Consider the following 22,428-nt stretch of genomic DNA (forward strand, 5'->3'; position numbering starts at 1 on the left):
TTATTGCCATCCACCACCGGAACTTCCGCTTTAATAGCCATCCACCACCGGAACTTCCGCTTTATATGCCAATCATCAGCGGAGGTGTCTGAGGAGGGCTGTGCGGAAGTGAGGAGAAGAAGAAGATCCTTCAGGTGAGCGGAGCCGCTACGTTACTACAGAAAGTATATGATGACTGACCCCTCCCACCATCCTATCCCCTCCCATCATCCTATTCCCTCCCATCATCCTATTCCACCATCACTGACCCCTCCCATCATCCACTCCCATCATGACTTACCCCTCCCACCATCCTATCCCCTCCCATCATCCTATTCCATCATCACTGTCCCCTCGCATCATCACTGACCCCTCCCATCATCCTATCTCATCATCACTGACCCCTCCCATCATCCTATCCCCTCCCATCATCCTATTCCACCATCACTGACCCCTCCCATCATCACTGACCCCTCCCATCATCCACTCCCATTATCACTGACCCCTCCCATCATCCTATTCCTCCATCACTGACCCCTCCCATCATCCTATTCCCTCCCATCATCCTATTCCACCATTACTGACCCCTCGCATCATCACTGACCCCTCCCATCATCCACTCCCATCATGACTGACCCCTCCCACCATCCTATCCCCTCCCATCATCCTATTCCACCATCACTGACCCCTCCCATCATCCACTCCCATCATGACTTACCCCTCCCACCATCCTATCCCCTCCCATCATCCTATTCCATCATCACTGTCCCCTCGCATCATCACTGACCCCTCCCATCATCCTATCTCATCATCACTGACCCCTCCCATCATCCTATCCCCTCCCATCATCCTATTCCACCATCACTGACCCCTCCCATCATCACTGACCCCTCCCATCATCACTGACCCCTCCCATCATCACTGACCCCTCCCATCATCCACTCCCATTATCACTGACCCCTCCCATCATCCTATCCCCTCCCATCATCTTATTCCTCCATCACTGACCCCTCCCATCATCCTATCCCCTCCCATCATCCTATTCCACCATTACTGACCCCTCGCATCATCACTGACCCCTCCCATCATCCACTCCCATCATGACTGACCCCTCCCACCATCCTATCCCCTCCCATCATCCTATTCCACCATCACTGACCCCTCCCATCATCACTGACCCCTCCCATCATCCCCTCCCATCATCACTGACCCCTCCCATCATCCTATCCCCTCCCATCATCCTATCCCCTCCCATCATCCTATCCCATCATCACTGACCCCCTCCCATCATCACTGACCCCTCCCATCATCCACTCCCATCATCACTGACCCCTCCCATCATCCTATCCCCTCCCATCATCCTATCCCCTCCCATCATCCTATCCCATCATCACTGACCCCTCCCATCATCCTATCCCATCATCACTGACCCCTCCCATCATCCACTCCCATCATCACTGACCCCTCCCATCATCAGTGACCCCTCCCATCATCACTGACCCCTCCCACCATCTTGAGCCCTCATCACTAACCCCTCCCATCATCCTGATCCCTCATCACTGACTCCTCCCATCATCCCAATCCCTCCCATCATCCTTTTCTCTAATCCCTGACCCCTCCCATCATCCTGACCCCTCCCATCATCCTGACCCCTCCCATCATCCCTCATCCCTGACCCCTCCCATCCTCCCTGACTCCCCCCCATCATCCTATTTCACCATCACTGACCCCTCCCATCATCCTATCCCATCATCACTGACCCCTCCCATCATCCTATCCCACCATCACTGACCCCTCCCATCATCCTATCCCATCATCACTGACCCCTCCCATCATCCTATCCCATCATCACTGACCCCTCCCATCATCCTATTCCAACATCACTGACCCCTCCCATCATCCTATCCTACCATCACTGACTCCCACCATCACTGACCCCTCCCATCATCACTGACCCTTCCCATCATCCTATCCCATCATCAATGACCCCTCCCATCATCACTGACCCCTCCCATCATCCTATCCCATCATCAATGACCCCTCCCATCATCCTATCCCATCATCACTGACCCCTCCCATCATCCCCTCCCATCATCCTATCCCATCATCACTGACCCCTCCCACCATCCCCTCCCATCATCACTGATCCCTCCCATCATCCTATTCCAACATCACTGACCCCTCCCATCATCCTATTCCAACATCACTGACCCCTCCCATCATCCTATCCCCTCCCATCGTCCTATTCCAGCATCACTGACCCCTCCCATCATCCTATCCCATCATCACTGACCCCTCCCATCATCCTATCCCATCATCACTGACCCCTCCCATCATCCTATTCCAACATCACTGACCCCTCCCATCATCCTATTCCAACATCACTGACCCCTCCCATCATCCTATTCCAACATCACTGACCCCTCCCATCATCCTATCCCAACATCACTGACCCCTCCCATCATCCTATCCCAACATCACTGACCCCTCCCATCATCCTATCCCAACATCACTGACCCCTCCCATCATCCTATTCCAACATCACTGACCCCTCCCATCATCACTGACCCCTCCCATCATCCTGATCCCTCATCACTAACCCCTCCCATCATCCTGATCCCTCATCACTGACTCCTCCCATCATCCCAATCCCTCCCATCATCCTGACCCCTCCCATCATCCTGACCCCTCCCATCATCCTGACCCCTCCCATCATCCTGACCCCTCCCATCATCCCTGATCCCTCCCATCATCCCTCATCCCTGACCCCTCCCATCCTCCCTGACTCCCCCCCCATCATCCTATTTCACCATCACTGACCCGTCCCATCATCCTATCCCATCATCACTGACCCCCTCCCATCATCACTGACCCCTCCCATCATCCTATCCCACCATCACTGACCCCTCCCATCATCCTATCCCACCATCACTGACCCCTCCCATCATCCTATCCCACCATCACTGACCCCTCCCATCATCCTATTCCATCATCACTGACCCCTCCCATCATCCTATTCCAACATCACTGACCCCTCCCATCATCCTATCCTACCATCACTGACCCCTCCCATCATCACTGACCCTTCCCATCATCCTATCCCATCATCACTGACCCTTCCCATCATCCACTCCCATCATGACTGACCCCTCCCACCATCCTATCCCCTCCCATCATCCTATTCCACCATCACTGACCCCTCCCATCATCCACTCCCATCATGACTTACCCCTCCCACCATCCTATCCCCTCCCATCATCCTATTCCATCATCACTGTCCCCTCGCATCATCACTGACCCCTCCCATCATCCTATCCCATCATCACTGACCCCTCCCATCATCCTATCCCATCATCACTGACCCCTCCCATCATCCTATCCCATCATCACTGACCCCTCCCATCATCCCCTCCCATCATCACTGATCCCTCCCATCATCCTATTCTATCATCACTAACCCCTCCCATCATTACTCACCCCTCCCATCATCCCCTCCCACCATCACTGACCCCTCCCACCATCACTGACCCCTCCCATCATCCCAATCCTTCCCATCATCCTTTTCTCTCATCACTGACTCTTCCCATAATCCCTGACCCCTCCCATCATCTTGAGCCCTCACCACTAACCCCTCCCATCATCCTGATCCCTCATCACTGACTCCTCCCATCATCCCAATCCCTCCCATCATCCTTTTCTCTAATCCTTGACTCCTCCCATAATCCCTGACTCCTCCCATCATCCAGAGCCCTCATCATCCCTGACCCCTCCCATCATCCCTCATCCCTGACCCCTCCCATCATCCCTCATCCCTGACCCCTCCCATTATCACTGACCCCTCCCATCATCCCAATCCCTCCCATCGTCCTTTTCTCTCATCACTGACCGCTCCCATCATCCTATTCCCTCATCCCTGACCCCTCCCATCATCCCAATCCCTCCCACCATCCTTTAAACCCTGACTCCTCCCATAATCCCTGACTCCTTCCATCATCCTGATCCCTCATCACTGACCCCTCCCATCATCCCTGACTTCCCTCATCATCCCACCCATCATCACTGACCCCTCGCATCATCACTGACCCCTCCCATCATCCTATCCCATCATCAATGACCCCCTCCCATCATCTTATTCCCTCATCCCTGACCCCTCCCATCATCCCAATCCCTCATCCCTGACCCCTCCCATCATCCCAATCCCTCCCACCATCCTTTAATCCCTGGCTCCTCCCATAATCCCTGACTCCTCCCGTCATCCTGATCCCTCATCACTGACCCCTCCCATCATCCCTGACTCCTCCCATCATCCTGATCCATCATCATCCCTCCCATTATCACTGACCCCTCGCATCATCACTGACCCCTCCCATCATCCTATCCCCTCATCACTGACCCCTCCCTTCATCACTGACCCCTCCCATCATCCTATCCCATCATCCTATCCCCTCCCATCATCACTGACCCCTCCCATTATCCTATTCCACCATCACTGACCCCTCCCATCATCCTATCCCATCATCACTGACCCCTCCCATCATCACTGACCCCTCCCATCATCCCTGACTCCTCCCACCAACCTGATCCCTCATCCCTGACCCCTCCCATCATCCCTCATCCCTGACCCCTCCCATCATCCCAATCCCTCATCCCTGACCCCTCCCATCATCCCAATCCCTCCCACCATCCTTTTCTCTAATCCCTGACCCCTCCCATCATCCTGATCCCTCATCATCCCTGACCCCTCCCATCATCCCTCATCACTGACCCCTCATATCATCCCAATCCCTCCCATCGTCCTTTTCTCTCATCACTGACCGCTCCCATCATCCATGACCCCTCCCATCATCCTATTCCCTCATCCCTGACCCCTCCCATCATCCTATTCCCTCATCCCTGACCCCTCCCATCATCCCAATCCCTCCCACCATCCTTTTCTCTCATCACTGACTCCTCCCATAATTCCTGATTCCTCATCACTGACCCCTCCCATCATCCCTCATCACTGACCCCTCCCATCATCCCTCATCACTAACCCCTCCCATCATCACTAACCCCTCCCATCATCCTATTCCATCATCCCTGACCCCTCCCATCATCACTAAACCCTCCCATCATCCTATCCCATCATCACTGACCCCTCCCATCATCCTATTCCACATCACTGACCCCTCTCATCATCCTATTTCACCATCACTGACCCCTCCCATCATCACTGACCCCTCCCATCATCACTGACCCCCCTCATCATCCTCTTTCACCATCACTGACCCCTCCCATCATCCTCTTTCACCATCACTGACCCCTCCCATCATCCTCTTTCACCATCACTGACCCCTCCCATCATCCTCTTTCACCATCACTGACCCTTCCCATCATCACTGACCCCTCCCATCATCCTATTCCATCATTACTGACCCCTCCCATCATCCTATTCCACATCACTGACCCCTCTCATCATCCTAATTCATCGACACAGACCCCTCCCATCATCACTAACCCCTCCCATCATCCTATTCCATCATCACTGACCCCTCCCATCATCACTGACCCCTCCCATCATCCTATTTCACCATCACTGGCCCCTCCCATCATCACTGACCCCTCCCATCATCCTATTCTACCATCACTGACCCCTCCCATCATTCTATTCCACCATCACTGACCCCTCCCATCATCACTGACCCCTCCCATCATCCTATTTCACCATCACTGACCCCTCCCATCATCCTATTTCACCATCACTGACCCCTCCCATCATCCTATTTCACCATCACTGACCCCTCCCATCATCCTTTTCCACCATCACTGACCCCTCCCATCATCACTGACCCCTCCCATCATCCTATCCCATCATCACTGAATCCCTCCGATCATCACTGACCCCTCCCATTATCCCAATCCCTCCCATCATCCTTTTCTCTCATCACTGTCCCCTCCCATCATCCCTCATCACTGACCCCTCCCATCATCACTGACTCCTCCCATAATTCCTGATCCCTCATCACTGACCCCTCCCATCACCCTGATCCCTCCTCACTGACCCTTCTAATCATTCCTCATCCCTGACCTCTCTGGTTGGGGAAAGTGGAAGGGTTCTGGTCAAAGGTAGGAGGGTTCTGAAGGAGGTTGGTGGTTAGAAAAAGTGGGAGGGTTGTGGCCGGGAGAAGTGGGAGGGTTCTGGTCGGGGGAAGTTGGAGGGGTTCTGGTTAGAGGTTGGAGGAAGTGGGAGGTTCTGGTCAGAGGTTGGAATTGGGAGGGTTCTGGTCGGAAAGGTTGGTTGGAGGAGGTGGGAGGGTTCTGGTTGGAGGAGGTTGGAGAAAGTGGGGTGGTTCTTGTTGGAGGAGGTGGAAGGGTTCTGATTAGAGGAGGTTGGAGGTTTCTGGTCAGAGCAGGTTGGAGGAAGTGGGAGGGTTCTGGTCAGAGGTTGGAGGAGATGAGAGGGTTGTGATTGGAGGAGGTTGGTGGTTGAAGGAAATGGTAGGGTTCTGGTTGGAGGAGGTGGGGGGGTTCTTGTTGGAGGGATTTGGTCAGAGGTTGGAGGGTTCTGGTTGGAGTAAGTGGGAGAGTTCTGGTCAGAGGTTGGAGGAGATGGGATGGTTCTGGTAGGAAGTGGTTGGTGGTTGGTGGAGGTCGGAAGGTTCTGGTCAGAAGAGGTTGGTGGTTGGAGGAGGTGGGATGGTTCTGGTAGGAAGTGGTTGGTGGTTGGAGGAGGTGGGAAGGTTCTGGTAGGAAGTGGTTGGTGGTTGGAGGAGGTGGGAAGGTTCTGGTAGGAAGTGGTTGGTGGTTGGAGGAGGTGGGAAGGTTCTGGTAGGAAGTAGTTGGTGGTTGGAGGAGGTGGGATGGTTCTGGTAGGAAGTGGTTGGTGGTTGGTGGAGGTGGGATGGTTCTGGTAGGAAGTGGTTGGTGGTTGGTGGAGGTGGGATGGTTCTGGTAGGAAGTGGTTGGTGGTTGGAGGAGGTGGGAAGGTTCTGGTCAGAAGAGGTTGGTGGTTGGAGGAGGTGGGAAGGTTCTGGTAGGAAGAGGTTGGTGGTTGGAGGAGGTGGGAAGGTTCTGGTAGGAAGTGGTTGGTGGTTGGAGGAGGTGGGAAGGTTCTGGTAGGAAGTGGTTGGTGGAGGTGGGAAGGTTCTGGTAGGAAGTGGTTGGTGGTTGGAGGAGGTGGGAAGGTTCTGGACGGGAGAGGCTGATGTTTGGAGGAAGTGTGGGGGGAAGGGTTCTTGTTGGAGGGATTTGGTCAAAGGTTGGAGGGTTCTGGTTGGAGGAGGTGGGAAGGTTCTGGTAGGAAGTGGTTGGTGGTTGGAGGAGGTGGGAAGGTTCTGGTAGGAAGTGGTTGGTGGTTGGAGGAGGTGGGAAGGTTCTGGTAGGAAGTGGTTGGTGGTTGGAGGAGGTGGGAAGGTTCTGGTAGGAAGTGGTTGGTGGTTGGAGGAGGTGGGAAGGTTCTGGTAGGAAGTGGTTGGTGGTTGGAGGAGGTGGGAAGGTTCTGGTAGGAAGTGGTTGGTGGTTGGAGGAGGTGGGAAGGTTCTGGTAGGAAGTGGTTGGTGGTTGGAGGAGGTGGGAAGGTTCTGGTAGGAAGTGGTTGGTGGTTGGAGGAGGTGGGAAGGTTCTGGTAGGAAGTGGTTGGTGGTTGGAGGAGGTGGGAAGGTTCTGGACGGGAGAGGCTGATGTTTGGAGGAAGTGTGGGGGGAAGGGTTCTTGTTGGAGGGATTTGGTCAAAGGTTGGAGGGTTCTGGTTGGAGGAGGTGGGAAGGTTCTGGTAGGAAGTGGTTGGTGGTTGGAGGAGGTGGGATGGTTCTGGTAGGAAGTGGTTGGTGGTTGGAGGAGGTGGGAAGGTTCTGGTAGGAAGTGGTTGGTGGTTGGAGGAGGTGGGATGGTTCTGGTAGGAAGTGGTTGGTGGTTGGAGGAGGTGGGATGGTTCTGGTAGGAAGTGGTTGGTGGTTGGAGGAGGTGGGAAGGTTCTGGTAGGAAGTGGTTGGTGGTTGGAGGAGGTGGGAAGGTTCTGGTAGGAAGTGGTTGGTGGTTGGAGGAGGTGGGAAGGTTCTGGTAGGAAGTGGTTGGTGGAGGTGGGATGGTTCTGGTAGGAAGTGGTTGGTGGTTGGAGGAGGTGGGAAGGTTCTGGTAGGAAGTGGTTGGTGGAGGTGGGAAGGTTCTGGTAGGAAGTGGTTGGAGGAGGTGGGAAGGTTCTGGTAGGAAGTGGTTGGAGGAGGTGGGAAGGTTCTGGTAGGAAGTGGTTGGTGGTTGGAGGAGGTGGGAAGGTTCTGGTAGGAAGTGGTTGGTGGTTGGAGGAGGTGGGAAGGTTCTGGTAGGAAGTGGTTGGTGGTTGGAGGAGATGGGAAGGTTCTGGTAGGAAGTGGTTGGAGGAGGTGGGAAGGTTCTGGTAGGAAGTGGTTGGTGGTTGGAGGAGGTGGGAAGGTTCTGGTAGGAAGTGGTTGGTGGTTGGAGGAGGTGGGAAGGTTCTGGTAGGAAGTGGTTGGTGGATGGAGGAGGTGGGAGGGTTCTGGTAGGAAGTGGTTGGTGGTTGGAGGAGGTGGGAGGGTTCTGGTAGGAAGTGGTTGGTGGTTGGAGGAGGTGGGAGGGTTCTGGTAGGAAGTGGTTGGTGGTTGGAGGAGGTGGGAAGGTTCTGGACGGGAGAGGCTGATGTTTGGAGGAAGTGGTGGGAAGGTTCTGGTAGGAAGTGGTTGGTGGAGGTGGGAAGGTTCTGGTAGGAAGTGGTTGGAGGAGGTGGGAAGGTTCTGGTAGGAAGTGGTTGGAGGAGGTGGGAAGGTTCTGGTAGGAAGTGGTTGGTGGTTGGAGGAGGTGGGAAGGTTCTGGTAGGAAGTGGTTGGTGGTTGGAGGAGGTGGGAAGGTTCTGGTAGGAAGTGGTTGGTGGTTGGAGGAGATGGGAAGGTTCTGGTAGGAAGTGGTTGGAGGAGGTGGGAAGGTTCTGGTAGGAAGTGGTTGGTGGTTGGAGGAGGTGGGAAGGTTCTGGTAGGAAGTGGTTGGTGGTTGGAGGAGGTGGGAAGGTTCTGGTAGGAAGTGGTTGGTGGATGGAGGAGGTGGGAGGGTTCTGGTAGGAAGTGGTTGGTGGTTGGAGGAGGTGGGAGGGTTCTGGTAGGAAGTGGTTGGTGGTTGGAGGAGGTGGGAAGGTTCTGGTAGGAAGTGGTTGGTGGTTGGAGGAGGTGGGAAGGTTCTGGTAGGAAGTGGTTGGTGGTTGGAGGAGGTGGGAAGGTTCTGGTAGGAAGTGGTTGGTGGTTGGAGGAGGTGGGAAGGTTCTGGTAGGAAGTGGTTGGTGGTTGGAGGAGGTGGGAAGGTTCTGGTAGGAAGTGGTTGGTGGTTGGAGGAGGTGGGAAGGTTCTGGACGGGAGAGGCTGATGTTTGGAGGAAGTGTGGGGGGAAGGGTTCTTGTTGGAGGGATTTGGTCAAAGGTTGGAGGGTTCTGGTTGGAGGAGGTGGGAAGGTTCTGGTAGGAAGTGGTTGGTGGTTGGAGGAGGTGGGATGGTTCTGGTAGGAAGTGGTTGGTGGTTGGAGGAGGTGGGAAGGTTCTGGTAGGAAGTGGTTGGTGGTTGGAGGAGGTGGGATGGTTCTGGTAGGAAGTGGTTGGTGGTTGGAGGAGGTGGGATGGTTCTGGTAGGAAGTGGTTGGTGGTTGGAGGAGGTGGGAAGGTTCTGGTAGGAAGTGGTTGGTGGTTGGAGGAGGTGGGAAGGTTCTGGTAGGAAGTGGTTGGTGGAGGTGGGATGGTTCTGGTAGGAAGTGGTTGGTGGTTGGAGGAGGTGGGAAGGTTCTGGTAGGAAGTGGTTGGTGGAGGTGGGAAGGTTCTGGTAGGAAGTGGTTGGAGGAGGTGGGAAGGTTCTGGTAGGAAGTGGTTGGTGGTTGGAGGAGGTGGGAAGGTTCTGGTAGGAAGTGGTTGGTGGTTGGAGGAGGTGGGAAGGTTCTGGTAGGAAGTGGTTGGTGGTTGGAGGAGGTGGGAAGGTTCTGGTAGGAAGTGGTTGGTGGTTGGAGGAGATGGGAAGGTTCTGGTAGGAAGTGGTTGGTGGTTGGAGGAGGTGGGAAGGTTCTGGTAGGAAGTGGTTGGTGGTTGGAGGAGGTGGGAAGGTTCTGGTAGGAAGTGGTTGGTGGTTGGAGGAGGTGGGAGGGTTCTGGTAGGAAGTGGTTGGTGGTTGGAGGAGATGGGAAGGTTCTGGTAGGAAGTGGTTGGTGGTTGGAGGAGGTGGGAAGGTTCTGGTAGGAAGTGGTTGGTGGTTGGAGGAGGTGGGAAGGTTCTGGTAGGAAGTGGTTGGTGGTTGGAGGAGGTGGGAAGGTTCTGGTAGGAAGTGGTTGGTGGTTGGAGGAGGTGGGAGGGTTCTGGTAGGAAGTGGTTGGTGGTTGGAGGAGGTGGGAAGGTTCTGGTAGGAAGTGGTTGGTGGTTGGAGGAGGTGGGAAGGTTCTGGTAGGAAGTGGTTGGTGGTTGGAGGAGGTGGGAAGGTTCTGGTAGGAAGTGGTTGGTGGTTGGAGGAGGTGGGAAGGTTCTGGTAGGAAGTGGTTGGTGGTTGGAGGAGGTGGGAAGGTTCTGGTAGGAAGTGGTTGGTGGTTGGAGGAGGTGGGAAGGTTCTGGTAGGAAGTGGTTGGTGGTTGGAGGAGGTGGGAAGGTTCTGGTAGGAAGTGGTTGGTGGTTGGAGGAGGTGGGAAGGTTCTGGTAGGAAGTGGTTGGTGGTTGGAGGAGGTGGGAAGGTTCTGGTAGGAAGTGGTTGGTGGTTGGAGGAAGTGGGAAGGTTCTGGTAGGAAGTGGTTGGTGGTTGGAGGAGGTGGGAAGGTTCTGGTAGGAAGTGGTTGGTGGTTGGAGGAGGTGGGAAGGTTCTGGTAGGAAGTGGTTGGTGGAGGTGGGAAGGTTCTGGTAGGAAGTGGTTGGTGGAGGTGGGAAGGTTCTGGTAGGAAGTGGTTGGTGGTTGGAGGAGGTGGGAAGGTTCTGGACGGGAGAGGCTGATGTTTGGAGGAAGTGTGGGGGGAAGGGTTCTTGTTGGAGGGATTTGGTCAAAGGTTGGAGGGTTCTGGTTGGAGGAGGTGGGAAGGTTCTGGTAGGAAGTGGTTGGTGGTTGGAGGAGGTGGGAAGGTTCTGGTAGGAAGTGGTTGGTGGTTGGAGGAGGTGGGAAGGTTCTGGTAGGAAGTGGTTGGTGGTTGGAGGAGGTGGGAAGGTTCTGGACGGGAGAGGCTGATGTTTGGAGGAAGTGTGGGGGGAAGGGTTCTTGTTGGAGGGATTTGGTCAAAGGTTGGAGGGTTCTGGTTGGAGGAGGTGGGAAGGTTCTGGTAGGAAGTGGTTGGTGGTTGGAGGAGGTGGGATGGTTCTGGTAGGAAGTGGTTGGTGGTTGGAGGAGGTGGGAAGGTTCTGGTAGGAAGTGGTTGGTGGTTGGAGGAGGTGGGATGGTTCTGGTAGGAAGTGGTTGGTGGTTGGAGGAGGTGGGATGGTTCTGGTAGGAAGTGGTTGGTGGTTGGAGGAGGTGGGAAGGTTCTGGTAGGAAGTGGTTGGTGGTTGGAGGAGGTGGGAAGGTTCTGGTAGGAAGTGGTTGGTGGAGGTGGGATGGTTCTGGTAGGAAGTGGTTGGTGGTTGGAGGAGGTGGGAAGGTTCTGGTAGGAAGTGGTTGGTGGAGGTGGGAAGGTTCTGGTAGGAAGTGGTTGGAGGAGGTGGGAAGGTTCTGGTAGGAAGTGGTTGGTGGTTGGAGGAGGTGGGAAGGTTCTGGTAGGAAGTGGTTGGTGGTTGGAGGAGGTGGGAAGGTTCTGGTAGGAAGTGGTTGGTGGTTGGAGGAGGTGGGAAGGTTCTGGTAGGAAGTGGTTGGTGGTTGGAGGAGATGGGAAGGTTCTGGTAGGAAGTGGTTGGTGGTTGGAGGAGGTGGGAAGGTTCTGGTAGGAAGTGGTTGGTGGTTGGAGGAGGTGGGAAGGTTCTGGTAGGAAGTGGTTGGTGGTTGGAGGAGGTGGGAAGGTTCTGGTAGGAAGTGGTTGGTGGTTGGAGGAGGTGGGAGGGTTCTGGTAGGAAGTGGTTGGTGGTTGGAGGAGGTGGGAGGGTTCTGGTAGGAAGTGGTTGGTGGTTGGAGGAGGTGGGAGGGTTCTGGTAGGAAGTGGTTGGTGGTTGGAGGAGGTGGGAAGGTTCTGGTAGGAAGTGGTTGGTGGTTGGAGGAGGTGGGAAGGTTCTGGTAGGAAGTGGTTGGTGGTTGGAGGAGGTGGGAAGGTTCTGGTAGGAAGTGGTTGGTGGTTGGAGGAGGTGGGAAGGTTCTGGTAGGAAGTGGTTGGTGGTTGGAGGAGGTGGGAAGGTTCTGGTAGGAAGTGGTTGGTGGTTGGAGGAGGTGGGAAGGTTCTGGTAGGAAGTGGTTGGTGGTTGGAGGAGGTGGGAAGGTTCTGGACGGGAGAGGCTGATGTTTGGAGGAAGTGTGGGGGGAAGGGTTCTTGTTGGAGGGATTTGGTCAAAGGTTGGAGGGTTCTGGTTGGAGGAGGTGGGAAGGTTCTGGTAGGAAGTGGTTGGTGGTTGGAGGAGGTGGGAAGGTTCTGGTAGGAAGTGGTTGGTGGTTGGAGGAGGTGGGATGGTTCTGGTAGGAAGTGGTTGGTGGTTGGAGGAGGTGGGATGGTTCTGGTAGGAAGTGGTTGGTGGTTGGAGGAGGTGGGAAGGTTCTGGTAGGAAGTGGTTGGTGGTTGGAGGAGGTGGGAAGGTTCTGGTAGGAAGTGGTTGGTGGAGGTGGGATGGTTCTGGTAGGAAGTGGTTGGTGGTTGGAGGAGGTGGGAAGGTTCTGGTAGGAAGTGGTTGGTGGAGGTGGGAAGGTTCTGGTAGGAAGTGGTTGGAGGAGGTGGGAAGGTTCTGGTAGGAAGTGGTTGGTGGTTGGAGGAGGTGGGAAGGTTCTGGTAGGAAGTGGTTGGTGGTTGGAGGAGGTGGGAAGGTTCTGGTAGGAAGTGGTTGGTGGTTGGAGGAGGTGGGAAGGTTCTGGTAGGAAGTGGTTGGTGGTTGGAGGAGATGGGAAGGTTCTGGTAGGAAGTGGTTGGTGGTTGGAGGAGGTGGGAAGGTTCTGGTAGGAAGTGGTTGGTGGTTGGAGGAGGTGGGAAGGTTCTGGTAGGAAGTGGTTGGTGGTTGGAGGAGGTGGGAAGGTTCTGGTAGGAAGTGGTTGGTGGTTGGAGGAGGTGGGAGGGTTCTGGTAGGAAGTGGTTGGTGGTTGGAGGAGGTGGGAGGGTTCTGGTAGGAAGTGGTTGGTGGTTGGAGGAGGTGGGAGGGTTCTGGTAGGAAGTGGTTGGTGGTTGGAGGAGGTGGGAAGGTTCTGGTAGGAAGTGGTTGGTGGTTGGAGGAGGTGGGAAGGTTCTGGTAGGAAGTGGTTGGTGGTTGGAGGAGGTGGGAAGGTTCTGGTAGGAAGTGGTTGGTGGTTGGAGGAGGTGGGAAGGTTCTGGTAGGAAGTGGTTGGTGGTTGGAGGAGGTGGGAAGGTTCTGGTAGGAAGTGGTTGGTGGTTGGAGGAGGTGGGAAGGTTCTGGTAGGAAGTGGTTGGTGGTTGGAGGAGGTGGGAAGGTTCTGGTAGGAAGTGGTTGGTGGTTGGAGGAGGTGGGAAGGTTCTGGTAGGAAGTGGTTGGTGGTTGGAGGAGGTGGGAAGGTTCTGGTAGGAAGTGGTTGGTGGTTGGAGGAGGTGGGAAGGTTCTGGTAGGAAGTGGTTGGTGGTTGGAGGAGGTGGGAAGGTTCTGGTAGGAAGTGGTTGGTGGTTGGAGGAGGTGGGAGGGTTCTGGTAGGAAGTGGTTGGTGGTTGGAGGAGGTGGGAGGGTTCTGGTAGGAAGTGGTTGGTGGTTGGAGGAGGTGGGAAGGTTCTGGTAGGAAGTGGTTGGTGGTTGGAGGAGGTGGGAAGGTTCTGGTAGGAAGTGGTTGGAGGAGGTGGGAAGGTTCTGGTAGGAAGTGGTTGGTGGTTGGTGGAGGTGGGAAGGTTCTGGTAGGAAGTGGTTGGTGGTTGGAGGAGGTGGGAAGGTTCTGGTAGGAAGTGGTTGGAGGAGGTGGGAAGGTTCTGGTAGGAAGTGGTTGGTGGTTGGAGGAGGTGGGAAGGTTCTGATAGGAAGTGGTTGGTGGTTGGAGGAGGTGGGAAGGTTCTGGTAGGAAGTGGTTGGTGGTTGGAGGAGGTGGGAAGGTTCTGGTAGGAAGTGGTTGGTGGTTGGAGGAGGTGGGAAGGTTCTGGTAGGAAGTGGTTGGAGGAGGTGGGAAGGTTCTGGTAGGAAGTGGTTGGTGGTTGGTGGAGGTGGGAAGGTTCTGGTAGGAAGTGGTTGGTGGTTGGAGGAGGTGGGAGGGTTCTGGTAGGAAGTGGTTGGTGGTTGGAGGAGGTGGGAGGGTTCTGGTAGGAAGTGGTTGGTGGTTGGAGGAGGTGGGAAGGTTCTGGTAGGAAGTGGTTGGTGGTTGGAGGAGGTGGGAAGGTTCTGGTAGGAAGTGGTTGGAGGAGGTGGGAAGGTTCTGGTAGGAAGTGGTTGGTGGTTGGTGGAGGTGGGAAGGTTCTGGTAGGAAGTGGTTGGTGGTTGGAGGAGGTGGGAAGGTTCTGGTAGGAAGTGGTTGGAGGAGGTGGGAAGGTTCTGGTAGGAAGTGGTTGGTGGTTGGAGGAGGTGGGAAGGTTCTGATAGGAAGTGGTTGGTGGTTGGAGAAGGTGGGAAGGTTCTGGTAGGAAGTGGTTGGTGGTTGGAGGAGGTGGGAAGGTTCTGGTAGGAAGTGGTTGGAGGAGGTGGGAAGGTTCTGGTAGGAAGTGGTTGGTGGTTGGAGGAGGTGGGAAGGTTCTGGTAGGAAGTGGTTGGAGGAGGTGGGAAGGTTCTGGTAGGAAGTGGTTGGTGGTTGGTGGAGGTGGGAAGGTTCTGGTAGGAAGTGGTTGGTGGTTGGAGGAGGTGGGAAGGTTCTGGTAGGAAGTGGTTGGAGGAGGTGGGAAGGTTCTGGTAGGAAGTGGTTGGTGGTTGGAGGAGGTGGGAAGGTTCTGATAGGAAGTGGTTGGTGGTTGGAGGAGGTGGGAAGGTTCTGGTAGGAAGTGGTTGGTGGTTGGAGGAGGTGGGAAGGTTCTGGTAGGAAGTGGTTGGTGGTTGGAGGAGGTGGGATGGTTCTGGTAGGAAGTGGTTGGTGGTTGGTGGAGGTGGGAAGGTTCTGGTAGGAAGTGGTTGGTGGTTGGAGGAGGTGGGAAGGTTCTGGTAGGAAGTGGTTGGAGGAGGTGGGAAGGTTCTGGTAGGAAGTGGTTGGTGGTTGGAGGAGGTGGGAAGGTTCTGATAGGAAGTGGTTGGTGGTTGGAGGAGGTGGGAAGGTTCTGGTAGGAAGTGCTTGGTGGTTGGAGGAGGTGGGAAGGTTCTGGTAGGAAGTGGTTGGTGGTTGGAGGAGGTGGGAAGGTTCTGGTAGGAAGTGGTTGGAGGAGGTGGGAAGGTTCTGGTAGGAAGTGGTTGGTGGTTGGAGGAGGTGGGAAGGTTCTGGTAGGAAGTGGTTGGTGGTTGGAGGAGGTGGGAAGGTTCTGGTAGGAAGTGGTTGGTGGTTGGAGGAGGTGGGAAGGTTCTGGTAGGAAGTGGTTGGTGGTTGGAGGAGGTGGGAAGGTTCTGGTAGGAAGTGGTTGGTGGTTGGAGGAGGTGGGAAGGTTCTGGTAGGAAGTGGTTGGAGGAGGTGGGATGGTTCTGGTAGGAAGTGGTTGGTGGTTGGAGGAGGTGGGAAGGTTCTGGTAGGAAGTGGTTGGTGGTTGGAGGAGGTGGGAAGGTTCTGGTAGGAAGTGGTTGGTGGTTGGAGGAGGTGGGAAGGTTCTGGTAGGAAGTGGTTGGTGGTTGGAGGAGGTGGGAAGGTTCTGGTAGGAAGTGGTTGGTGGTTGGAGGAGGTGGGATGGTTCTGGTAGAAAGTGGTTGGTGGTTGGTGGAGGTGGGAAGGTTCTGGTAGGAAGTGGTTGGTGGTTGGAGGAGGTGGGAAGGTTCTGGTAGGAAGTGGTTGGTGGTTGGAGGAGGTGGGAAGGTTCTGGTAGGAAGTGGTTGGTGGTTGGAGGAGGTGGGATGGTTCTGGTAGGAAGTGGTTGGTGGTTGGTGGAGGTGGGAAGGTTCTGGTAGGAAGTGGTTGGTGGTTGGAGGAGGTGGGAAGGTTCTGGTAGGAAGTGGTTGGAGGAGGTGGGAAGGTTCTGGTAGGAAGTGGTTGGTGGTTGGAGGAGGTGGGAAGGTTCTGATAGGAAGTGGTTGGTGGTTGGAGGAGGTGGGAAGGTTCTGGTAGGAAGTGGTTGGTGGTTGGAGGAGGTGGGAAGGTTCTGGTAGGAAGTGGTTGGTGGTTGGAGGAGGTGGGAAGGTTCTGGTAGGAAGTGGTTGGAGGAGGTGGGAAGGTTCTGGTAGGAAGTGGTTGGTGGTTGGAGGAGGTGGGAAGGTTCTGGTAGGAAGTGGTTGGTGGTTGGAGGAGGTGGGAAGGTTCTGGTAGGAAGTGGTTGGTGGTTGGAGGAGGTGGGAAGGTTCTGGTAGGAAGTGGTTGGTGGTTGGAGGAGGTGGGAAGGTTCTGGTAGGAAGTGGTTGGTGGTTGGAGGAGGTGGGAAGGTTCTGGTAGGAAGTGGTTGGTGGTTGGAGGAGGTGGGATGGTTCTGGTAGGAAGTGGTTGGTGGTTGGAGGAGGTGGGAAGGTTCTGGTAGGAAGTGGTTGGTGGTTGGAGGAGGTGGGAAGGTTCTGGTAGGAAGTGGTTGGTGGTTGGAGGAGGTGGGAAGGTTCTGGTAGGAAGTGGTTGGTGGTTGGAGGAGGTGGGAAGGTTCTGGTAGGAAGTGGTTGGTGGTTGGAGGAGGTGGGAAGGTTCTGGTAGGAAGTGGTTGGTGGTTGGAGGAGGTGGGAAGGTTCTGGTAGGAAGTGGTTGGTGGTTGGAGGAGGTGGGAAGGTTCTGGTAGGAAGTGGTTGGTGGTTGGAGGAGGTGGGAAGGTTCTGGTAGGAAGTGGTTGGTGGTTGGAGGAGGTGGGAAGGTTCTGGTAGGAAGTGGTTGGTGGTTGGAGGAAGTGGGAAGGTTCTGGTAGGAAGTGGTTGGTGGTTGGAGGAGGTGGGAAGGTTCTGGTAGGAAGTGGTTGGTGGTTGGAGGAGGTGGGAAGGTTCTGGTAGGAAGTGGTTGGTGGAGGTGGGAAGGTTCTGGTAGGAAGTGGTTGGTGGAGGTGGGAAGGTTCTGGTAGGAAGTGGTTGGTGGTTGGAGGAGGTGGGAAGGTTCTGGACGGGAGAGGCTGATGTTTGGAGGAAGTGTGGGGGGAAGGGTTCTTGTTGGAGGGATTTGGTCAAAGGTTGGAGGGTTCTGGTTGGAGGAGGTGGGAAGGTTCTGGTAGGAAGTGGTTGGTGGTTGGAGGAGGTGGGAAGGTTCTGGTAGGAAGTGGTTGGTGGTTGGAGGAGGTGGGAAGGTTCTGGTAGGAAGTGGTTGGTGGTTGGAGGAGGTGGGAAGGTTCTGGACGGGAGAGGCTGATGTTTGGAGGAAGTGTGGGGGGAAGGGTTCTTGTTGGAGGGATTTGGTCAAAGGTTGGAGGGTTCTGGTTGGAGGAGGTGGGAAGGTTCTGGTAGGAAGTGGTTGGTGGTTGGAGGAGGTGGGATGGTTCTGGTAGGAAGTGGTTGGTGGTTGGAGGAGGTGGGAAGGTTCTGGTAGGAAGTGGTTGGTGGTTGGAGGAGGTGGGATGGTTCTGGTAGGAAGTGGTTGGTGGTTGGAGGAGGTGGGATGGTTCTGGTAGGAAGTGGTTGGTGGTTGGAGGAGGTGGGAAGGTTCTGGTAGGAAGTGGTTGGTGGTTGGAGGAGGTGGGAAGGTTCTGGTAGGAAGTGGTTGGTGGAGGTGGGATGGTTCTGGTAGGAAGTGGTTGGTGGTTGGAGGAGGTGGGAAGGTTCTGGTAGGAAGTGGTTGGTGGAGGTGGGAAGGTTCTGGTAGGAAGTGGTTGGAGGAGGTGGGAAGGTTCTGGTAGGAAGTGGTTGGTGGTTGGAGGAGGTGGGAAGGTTCTGGTAGGAAGTGGTTGGTGGTTGGAGGAGGTGGGAAGGTTCTGGTAGGAAGTGGTTGGTGGTTGGAGGAGGTGGGAAGGTTCTGGTAGGAAGTGGTTGGTGGTTGGAGGAGATGGGAAGGTTCTGGTAGGAAGTGGTTGGTGGTTGGAGGAGATGGGAAGGTTCTGGTAGGAAGTGGTTGGTGGTTGGAGGAGGTGGGAAGGTTCTGGTAGGAAGTGGTTGGTGGTTGGAGGAGGTGGGAAGGTTCTGGTAGGAAGTGGTTGGTGGTTGGAGGAGGTGGGAAGGTTCTGGTAGGAAGTGGTTGGTGGTTGGAGGAGGTGGGAGGGTTCTGGTAGGAAGTGGTTGGTGGTTGGAGGAGGTGGGAAGGTTCTGGTAGGAAGTGGTTGGTGGTTGGAGGAGGTGGGAAGGTTCTGGTAGGAAGTGGTTGGTGGTTGGAGGAGGTGGGAAGGTTCTGGACGGGAGAGGCTGATGTTTGGAGGAAGTGTGGGGGGAAGGGTTCTTGTTGGAGGGATTTGGTCAAAGGTTGGAGGGTTCTGGTTGGAGGAGGTGGGAAGGTTCTGGTAGGAAGTGGTTGGTGGTTGGAGGAGGTGGGATGGTTCTGGTAGGAAGTGGTTGGTGGTTGGAGGAGGTGGGAAGGTTCTGGTAGGAAGTGGTTGGTGGTTGGAGGAGGTGGGATGGTTCTGGTAGGAAGTGGTTGGTGGTTGGAGGAGGTGGGATGGTTCTGGTAGGAAGTGGTTGGTGGTTGGAGGAGGTGGGAAGGTTCTGGTAGGAAGTGGTTGGTGGTTGGAGGAGGTGGGAAGGTTCTGGTAGGAAGTGGTTGGTGGAGGTGGGATGGTTCTGGTAGGAAGTGGTTGGTGGTTGGAGGAGGTGGGAAGGTTCTGGTAGGAAGTGGTTGGTGGAGGTGGGAAGGTTCTGGTAGGAAGTGGTTGGAGGAGGTGGGAAGGTTCTGGTAGGAAGTGGTTGGTGGTTGGAGGAGGTGGGAAGGTTCTGGTAGGAAGTGGTTGGTGGTTGGAGGAGATGGGAAGGTTCTGGTAGGAAGTGGTTGGTGGTTGGAGGAGGTGGGAAGGTTCTGGTAGGAAGTGGTTGGTGGTTGGAGGAGGTGGGAAGGTTCTGGTAGGAAGTGGTTGGTGGTTGGAGGAGGTGGGAAGGTTCTGGTAGGAAGTGGTTGGTGGTTGGAGGAGGTGGGAGGGTTCTGGTAGGAAGTGGTTGGTGGTTGGAGGAGGTGGGAGGGTTCTGGTAGGAAGTGGTTGGTGGTTGGAGGAGGTGGGAGGGTTCTGGTAGGAAGTGGTTGGTGGTTGGAGGAGGTGGGAAGGTTCTGGTAGGAAGTGGTTGGTGGTTGGAGGAGGTGGGAAGGTTCTGGTAGGAAGTGGTTGGTGGTTGGAGGAGGTGGGAAGGTTCTGGTAGGAAGTGGTTGGTGGTTGGAGGAGGTGGGAAGGTTCTGGTAGGAAGTGGTTGGTGGTTGGAGGAGGTGGGAAGGTTCTGGTAGGAAGTGGTTGGTGGTTGGAGGAGGTGGGAAGGTTCTGGTAGGAAGTGGTTGGTGGTTGGAGGAGGTGGGAAGGTTCTGGTAGGAAGTGGTTGGTGGTTGGAGGAGGTGGGAAGGTTCTGGTAGGAAGTGGTTGGTGGTTGGAGGAGGTGGGAAGGTTCTGGTAGGAAGTGGTTGGTGGTTGGAGGAGGTGGGAAGGTTCTGGTAGGAAGTGGTTGGTGGTTGGAGGAGGTGGGAAGGTTCTGGTAGGAAGTGGTTGGTGGTTGGAGGAGGTGGGAAGGTTCTGGTAGGAAGTGGTTGGTGGTTGGAGGAGGTGGGAGGGTTCTGGTAGGAAGTGGTTGGTGGTTGGAGGAGGTGGGAGGGTTCTGGTAGGAAGTGGTTGGTGGTTGGAGGAGGTGGGAGGGTTCTGGTAGGAAGTGGTTGGTGGTTGGAGGAGGTGGGAAGGTTCTGGTAGGAAGTGGTTGGTGGTTGGAGGAGGTGGGAAGGTTCTGGTAGGAAGTGGTTGGAGGAGGTGGGAAGGTTCTGGTAGGAAGTGGTTGGTGGTTGGTGGAGGTGGGAAGGTTCTGGTAGGAAGTGGTTGGTGGTTGGAGGAGGTGGGAAGGTTCTGGTAGGAAGTGGTTGGAGGAGGTGGGAAGGTTCTGGTAGGAAGTGGTTGGTGGTTGGAGGAGGTGGGAAGGTTCTGATAGGAAGTGGTTGGTGGTTGGAGGAGGTGGGAAGGTTCTGGTAGGAAGTGGTTGGTGGTTGGAGGAGGTGGGAAGGTTCTGATAGGAAGTGGTTGGTGGTTGGAGGAGGTGGGAAGATTCTGGTAGGAAGTGGTTGGTGGTTGGAGGAGGTGGGAAGGTTCTGGTAGGAAGTGGTTGGTGGTTGGAGGAGGTGGGAAGGTTCTGGTAGGAAGTGGTTGGTGGTTGGAGGAGGTGGGAAGGTTCTGGTAGGAAGTGGTTGGTGGTTGGAGGAGGTGGGAAGGTTCTGGTAGGAAGTGGTTGGAGGAGGTGGGAAGGTTCTGGTAGGAAGTGGTTGGTGGTTGGAGGAGGTGGGAAGGTTCTGGTAGGAAGTGGTTGGTGGTTGGAGGAGGTGGGAAGGTTCTGGTAGGAAGTGGTTGGTGGTTGGAGGAGGTGGGAAGGTTCTGGTAGGAAGTGGTTGGTGGTTGGAGGAGGTGGGAAGGTTCTGGTAGGAAGTGGTTGGTGGTTGGAGGAGGTGGGAAGGTTCTGGTAGGAAGTGGTTGGAGGAGGTGGGAAGGTTCTGGTAGGAAGTGGTTGGTGGTTGGTGGAGGTGGGAAGGTTCTGGTAGGAAGTGGTTGGTGGTTGGAGGAGGTGGGAGGGTTCTGGTAGGAAGTGGTTGGTGGTTGGAGGAGGTGGGAGGGTTCTGGTAGGAAGTGGTTGGTGGTTGGAGGAGGTGGGAAGGTTCTGGTAGGAAGTGGTTGGTGGTTGGAGGAGGTGGGAAGGTTCTGGTAGGAAGTGGTTGGAGGAGGTGGGAAGGTTCTGGTAGGAAGTGGTTGGTGGTTGGTGGAGGTGGGAAGGTTCTGGTAGGAAGTGGTTGGTGGTTGGAGGAGGTGGGAAGGTTCTGGTAGGAAGTGGTTGGAGGAGGTGGGAAGGTTCTGGTAGGAAGTGGTTGGTGGTTGGAGGAGGTGGGAAGGTTCTGATAGGAAGTGGTTGGTGGTTGGAGGAGGTGGGAAGGTTCTGGTAGGAAGTGGTTGGTGGTTGGAGGAGGTGGGAAGGTTCTGGTAGGAAGTGGTTGGAGGAGGTGGGAAGGTTCTGGTAGGAAGTGGTTGGTGGTTGGAGGAGGTGGGAAGGTTCTGGTAGGAAGTGGTTGGAGGAGGTGGGAAGGTTCTGGTAGGAAGTGGTTGGTGGTTGGTGGAGGTGGGAAGGTTCTGGTAGGAAGTGGTTGGTGGTTGGAGGAGGTGGGAAGGTTCTGGTAGGAAGTGGTTGGAGGAGGTGGGAAGGTTCTGGTAGGAAGTGGTTGGTGGTTGGAGGAGGTGGGAAGGTTCTGATAGGAAGTGGTTGGTGGTTGGAGGAGGTGGGAAGGTTCTGGTAGGAAGTGGTTGGTGGTTGGAGGAGGTGGGAAGGTTCTGGTAGGAAGTGGTTGGTGGTTGGAGGAGGTGGGATGGTTCTGGTAGGAAGTGGTTGGTGGTTGGTGGAGGTGGGAAGGTTCTGGTAGGAAGTGGTTGGTGGTTGGAGGAGGTGGGAAGGTTCTGGTAGGAAGTGGTTGGAGGAGGTGGGAAGGTTCTGGTAGGAAGTGGTTGGTGGTTGGAGGAGGTGGGAAGGTTCTGATAGGAAGTGGTTGGTGGTTGGAGGAGGTGGGAAGGTTCTGGTAGGAAGTGGTTGGTGGTTGGAGGAGGTGGGAAGGTTCTGGTAGGAAGTGGTTGGAGGAGGTGGGAAGGTTCTGGTAGGAAGTGGTTGGTGGTTGGAGGAGGTGGGAAGGTTCTGGTAGGAAGTGGTTGGTGGTTGGAGGAGGTGGGAAGGTTCTGGTAGGAAGTGGTTGGTGGTTGGAGGAGGTGGGAAGGTTCTGGTAGGAAGTGGTTGGTGGTTGGAGGAGGTGGGAAGGTTCTGGTAGGAAGTGGTTGGTGGTTGGAGGAGGTGGGAAGGTTCTGGTAGGAAGTGGTTGGTGGTTGGAGGAGGTGGGAAGGTTCTGGTAGGAAGTGGTTGGTGGTTGGAGGAGGTGGGAAGGTTCTGGTAGGAAGTGGTTGGTGGTTGGAGGAGGTGGGATGGTTCTGGTAGGAAGTGGTTGGTGGTTGGAGGAGGTGGGAAGGTTCTGGTAGGAAGTGGTTGGTGGTTGGAGGAGGTGGGAAGGTTCTGGTAGGAAGTGGTTGGTGGTTGGAGGAGGTGGGAAGGTTCTGGTAGGAAGTGGTTGGTGGTTGGAGGAGGTGGGAAGGTTCTGGTAGGAAGTGGTTGGTGGTTGGAGGAGGTGGGATGGTTCTGGTAGGAAGTGGTTGGTGGTTGGTGGAGGTGGGAAGGTTCTGGTAGGAAGTGGTTGGTGGTTGGAGGAGGTGGGAAGGTTCTGGTAGGAAGTGGTTGGTGGTTGGAGGAGGTGGGAAGGTTCTGGTAGGAAGTGGTTGGTGGTTGGAGGAGGTGGGAAGGTTCTGGTAGGAAGT

At 55.5% G+C, this 22,428-nt stretch overlaps 1 protein-coding gene across 1 annotated transcript in view; it reads left to right on the forward strand.

Moving 5' to 3' along the window:
• Window positions 1–19: 19 nt before the first annotated feature.
• The window catches only part of LOC143989370 (male-enhanced antigen 1-like), a 30,560-nt gene continuing 8,151 nt past the window's right edge, over window positions 20–22,428 (forward strand). Inside the window, 1 exon segment of the mRNA XM_077489470.1 lies at window positions 20–134. The gene's annotated coding sequence lies outside the window, so the exon portion shown is untranslated.

Source organism: Lithobates pipiens, unplaced genomic scaffold (assembly GCF_037356315.1).
Source record: "Lithobates pipiens isolate NorthernLeopardFrog02 unplaced genomic scaffold, aLitPip1_a1.2 Scaffold_18, whole genome shotgun sequence".
Classification (NCBI taxonomy): Eukaryota; Metazoa; Chordata; class Amphibia; order Anura; family Ranidae; genus Lithobates; species Lithobates pipiens.